Below are 6,039 nucleotides of genomic sequence, written 5' to 3'. Positions count from 1 at the left end.
CCCTTTTGGGGAGCCGGACGATGAAGGGGACCTTTGTCAGGTCACTGGCTGACTGCAGAGGTAATAGCAACTGTAGCGGCTACACAAAAACAAGGAATACATACACACTTGGCAGAAATCACAAATGAGTAAATCCAGCTTTCAAGATTTAACAGTCCTTAAGGACTCCTGGGAGGCTCCGTCGGTGAAGCATCGACTCTTGATTTTGGCTCAGGTCATGATCTCAGGGTCGTGGGATCAAGCCTCATGTCAGACTCCACAGTGGGCGTGGAGCTGCCTAAGACCTCTCTCCCTCTCCCTCTGCCCCTCCTTCCCCTATGCTCCCTCTTAAAAAAAAAAAAAAAAAGCAATCCTTCAAAAATAAGTAAATATGATTTCCAGAGTTCCACTTCTCAACAAACAAAATTATAAAACAGCAAGAAATAGGAAAATACATCTCATTAAGGGGAAATTTTGGGATGCTTGGGTGGCTCAGCAGTTGGGCATCTGCCTTTGGCTCCAGGCGTGATCCCAATTCCAGGATCGAATCCCCCATCAGGCTCCCTGAGGGGAGCCTGCTTCTCCCTCTGTGTCTCTGCCTCTCTCTCTCTCTCTATGTCTCTCATGAATAAATAAACAAATCTTTTTAAAAAGGGTGAAATTTTATCTATCTATCTATCTATCTATTTGAGATGGAAAGAGGGGTCAGCTAGAGGGAGACAGAATCCCAGCCAGGCTCCTCTGCCCAACTCGGGGCTCAATCCCACAACCCTGAGATCATGATCTGAGTTGAAATTAAGAGTCAGACACTTAAGTAACTGAGCCACCCAGGCACGTCTATTCTGTGTGGTCTTAACTCTTCTTTTCCTACAGTATCTCATAAGTAAATGTATGAAATCATTACAAATCTATGTTAAGACCACACAAGATACAGACATACACTGTACGATAATATAAAGGAGACACAGACGCATGTAGGACAAGTGCTTGTATACTTTGGAACCTCATGGATATTATTCATACTAGTGTGTTCTATGTCCAGCCTCGGTCATCATAAGATGTTAACTGCAATCCCTGAGGTAACCACAAACAAGTAACCAAAAACACAGAGAAATAGAAATAAGAAGGGAATTAAGAGAGTATATATTTTTAAAGATTTTGTTTATTTGAGTGAGCAAGCATGAGTGGTGAGGAAGGGCAGAGTGAGAGGGAGGAGCAGGTTTCCCGCTGAGCAGGGAGCCCCACAAGGAGCTCGATCCCAGGACCCCAGGATGATGACCTGAGCCCAAGGCAGACACTTCGCCGACTAGACCACCCAGGCACCTCAAGATAAAATATTTTAAAAGACAGACAGTAATGGAGGAGCTGAGGAACAAGAACAAACATCTGGGACTGAAAATAAGCAGCAGAAGTAAATCCAAAAGAGAACCAGGGTGCTTATACAAGCATCAGACAAAATAGAATATAATTTAAAAACTGTCACAAGAATCAAAGGAAGACATTTATATTAATCTTAAAAGGTCAGCCCATCAAGGAGATATAACAATTATAAATATATAAACACCAAACAGCAGAACCCCCAAAATAGATGAACCAAAACCCAACAGAACGGGAGAAGCAGGCAGTTCAACAACAGTGGCGGGGAATTCTGCTTCCCCGTTTCCATAATGGGTTGAGCAACTAGATAGAAATTCGTTAAGGACGTAAAGGGCTAGAATGCCATAAGCTAACCAGCTCTCACAGACATCTACAGAACATCTCACCCAACAGCAGCAGAATTCACATCTTCTCAAGTGCACGGGGAACATTCTCAAGGACAGACCACGTGTCAGGCCACACGACAAGCCCCCATAAGTTTAAGACTGAAATAATATAAATCTTCTCTGACCGCAATGAAATGAAGCTAGAAATAGTAACAGGAAGCAAAGTGGAAAATCCAAACACGCGCATGTGACAGAGGACACTTTTAAATAACCAGTGAGCCAAAAAAATAAATCACAAGATACATTTTTAAAATACTTGAAGACTGTAGAAAAACAGTTACAGGATGCAACAAATGCAGCGTGAGGGAAATTTATAGCTATAATTGCCTACTGCATAAAACAAATCAACAACCTCACTTTACACCTTAAGGAACAAGAAAAGAAGAGCCAACTAACTAACCCCAAAGCCAGTAGATGTGAAGAAATAAAGATTTGACGGCTGTGGGAATTAATAAAAGGAAACCCTAGTCTACAGTGGAGTCTGCCGGCAGGGGGCGCTCTCAACACCCAGCAGGACACTCGCGCCTTGCCTGTGGCTCCCACTTTACTACCCTAACTGGAGGAAGGAGGCTTCCCCCTCCTCCAGCAACAGCTCAGCCAATGAGAAGCCACGACACTTCTACCTCCCATTTTCCTCCAATGGACTGTCAGTTTACAACAGCTCCTCCAATCCTTTCCTCAAGGAAGAGCCTCCAATGCTCTGTTCCCAGATCTGGGGAAGGCTTTGCCCTAGCTTGCTTGTCTTGGATTGCAAGTCTCTCCTACTCCAGAATAAAGCCATCTTTGCTGGTAAAATAACGGGCAGTTTTACTTTTAAGGTTGAAAGAGGAGAGAAATGAAATAAAAAAAAAAATAGAGAATCAACAAAACAAGCTGGTTGGACAATTCTTTATATAGGCTACAAAAAAAAAGAAGATTCATATTACTAAAATTGGATATGAATAGAAACATTACTGGATTTTACAGAAATAAAAAATAAGACATTACTGTGAACAATTAAATGCAAACATACTAGAAATCCTACAAAATGGACAAAGTCCTAGAAACATACAATTACTGAAACTGACCCAAGAAGAAATAGAAAATCTAAACATACCCTATAATAAGAGATTGAGTCAGTAATAAACAATATCAACATCCCACAAAAGGAAAGCCCAGGACCAGATGTCTTTGTAGATAAATTCTACCAAATATTAAAGAACTAGCATCAATCCATCCCAAACTCTCCCACATGACAGGAAAGAACACCCTGTAATTCATTCTGTGAGGCCAGCATAATCCCAATAACAAAGTCAGACAAAGACATCACAAGAAAAAAAAAAAAAAAGATAAACTAGTATCTTAAAAATATAGATGCAAATATTCTCAAGAAAATATTAACAAATACAATCCAGCAACATATTAAAATGATTAGACATCATGATCATGTGGGATTTAACCCAGGAATACAAGGATGGTTCAATATACAAAAATTAACGTAATATGCCACATTACTAGAAGAAAGGAAAAAATTCAACATCATTTCATTTCATGATAAAAACACCGAAACTAAAAATGGAAAGAAAATATCTCAAAATAATAAAGGTCACTTTGGAAAAACCCAAAGCTAATATCATCCTCAGTAGTGAAAGAACGCTCTCCTAAAATCAGAAAAAGACAAGGATGCTCATTTTCACCACCTCTGTTCAATATTATACCAGAAGTGCTGGCTGGAGCAATAGGAAGAAAAAGAAATAAAAGTATCTTAATTGTAGGTAACACTTATATGTAGAAAATCCTTTAAAAATCCACAAACACAACATCAGTGCTAATAAAGAAATTCAGGGGCGCCTGGGTGGTCAGTTGGTTAAACATCTGACTCTTGATTTCTGCTCAGGTCATGATCTCAGGGTCCAGAGTTCAGGCCCCTTGTTGGGCTTCATGCTGGCATGAAGGGAGGAAAGGAAGGAAGGGAGGAAGGGAGGAAGAGAGGAAGGAAGGGAGGGAGGGAGGAAGGGAGAAATTCGGCACAATTGTAGCATATAACATCAGTATTCTAAAAATCACTTGTATTTCTACACACTAGCAGTGAACAATCTGAAAAGGAAACATAAAATAATTTCATGTACAATAGTATCAAAAAGAATAAAATACTTTAGAAATAAATATACTCAGGGAACTACAAGGCTTGTATGCCCAAAACCACAGAACACTTCTGAGAGAAATTAAAGATGACCTCAATAAATGGAAAGACAGGGATCCCTGGGTGGCGCAGTGGTTTGGCGCCTGCCTTTGGCCCAGGGCGCGATCCTGGAGACCTGGGATCGAATCCCACGTCGGGCTCCCGGTACATGGAGCCTGCTTCTCCCTCTGCCTGTGTCTCTCTCTCTCTCCCTCTGTCTCTCTCTGTGACTATCATAAAAAAATAAAAAAAATAAAATAAAATAAATGGAAAGACATTTGGTGTTCAAGGAAGAGGAGACTGAATATTGCTAAGATGGCAGTATTTCCAAATATCCCCAAAGCATTCTATAGATTCAATGCAAAACGCTACCAATATCCCATGACCTTTTGGACAAAAACAGAAAAAGTGATTGTAAAATTCATATGGAATTGCTAGTTTTCCCAAATAAAACAATCATGAAAAGAAACAGAGTTGGAGGACTCACACTGTACATATTACAAAGCTACAGTTATCAAGAGAGTGAGGCACTGGCATGAGGACAAACAAACAGACCTATGAATAGGATGGGGAGTCCAGACAATAACCATACAAGTGGTGTCTTCAAGGATGCCCACACAGTTCAGTAGGGAAAGAACAAGCGTTCCAACCAATGATGCTGGGCAAGCTAAGTGTCCACATGCAAAACAATGAGGCTGGACTCTCATCTAACACCACAGGCAGGGATGTCTGGGTGGCTCAGCAGTTGAGTGTCTACCTTCTGCTCAGGACATGATCCTGGGGTCCCAGGATCGAGTCCCACATCAGGCTCCCTGCATGGAGCCTGTTTCTCTCTGTCTCTGCCTGTGTCTCTGCCACCCCCCCCCCGTCTCTCATGAATAAATAAATATAATCTTTCAAAAAACACCATAGACAAAAATTAAATTGGATCAAAACTCTAAATCTAAGAACTGAAATTGTAAAATGCTTAGAAGACAGAAGCAAATATTCATAATCTTGATTTTAGTAATAGTTTCTTACATGACGCCAAAAGTATGAGCATGAAGAAAAAATTGAACTTCACTTTTTTTTTTTTTTTTGCATCAAAGGACGCAATAAGAAAGTAAAATGGCAACGTACAGGATTAAAGGAAATATTTAAATATTTGTAAATCCTATATCCGATAAAAATCCTAAATCTGATAAAACCGATAAATCCGATATATCCGATAAAACAGAATATGTATAGAATACTTTAAAAATCAGCAACAAAAAAGGCAAGCAACGCAGGTAAAAGTAGGTATGGGATCTGCAGCATCATTTCTCCAAAGAGGGATCCGGGGCCAGTAAGCACAGGAGATGGTCCATAGCAGCCGCCGCTGGGGAGCCGCAGATGGAGAACACAGGGGGACGCCTCACCCGAAACCCGGAGGGCTGTAGCCCCGCGATAGGCGGCGTCGAGAATGCAAATAACTCCTGGAGGAGTCACTCTGGCCGGCACACCTGCACCGACGGGCACACCTGCAGGGGGCGGGGCACACCAGAAGGCGGTGCCAGGAGCGCTGAAACGAGCGCACGCGGCAGCGACGGGTGCACCTGCACCAAGTGGAGCACACCTGCACCGGGCTGGGAGCACCTGCAGGGGTGACGCACGCGGCACTCCCTGCCCCCGACCAGGGCCGGAGTCCCAGCCCGAGGGCCCGCTCTGCAGGCGCCCCTGAGGGGCAGACGGGGACTTGTCCCCCGCGGCAACCAGAACACTGTGAGCTTCGCATCACCAGGAACGTCTGTAGAGCCAGGGACGCTCCGACACACGGAACGGTGCCCCGAAGGGTGTCTTCGCAAAACTCAGAAATGGGCCGGGGAACCCCGGCGTCCCGTGAACGTCACCTGTCCCCCAGCCACACCCAGACGCGAAGGTCAACGCCCCTTTCCTGGAGTCTGCATAGGAGAACCCCGCCGCCACCAGAGCCTCCCGAGCCAGCCCACACCTTCCCCACAGCACACTCCGCCCCCGCGACCCCCGGCCCTCGCCCGGCAGCACACCTGAGCGCCCAGCCGGCCGCGCCCCGGCCACGCCCCCCGCACGAGGACGCCCCCCCGGCCGCGACCCGGCCACGCCCCCCGCACGAGGACGCCCCGGCCACGCCCCCGCACG

The sequence above is a fragment of the Canis lupus genome, chromosome 3, assembly GCF_048164855.1.
Source record: "Canis lupus baileyi chromosome 3, mCanLup2.hap1, whole genome shotgun sequence".
In the NCBI taxonomy this organism is placed as follows: domain Eukaryota; kingdom Metazoa; phylum Chordata; class Mammalia; order Carnivora; family Canidae; genus Canis; species Canis lupus.
The sequence above is the reverse complement of the archived record's forward strand: the minus strand, read 5'-3'. Positions refer to the sequence as shown.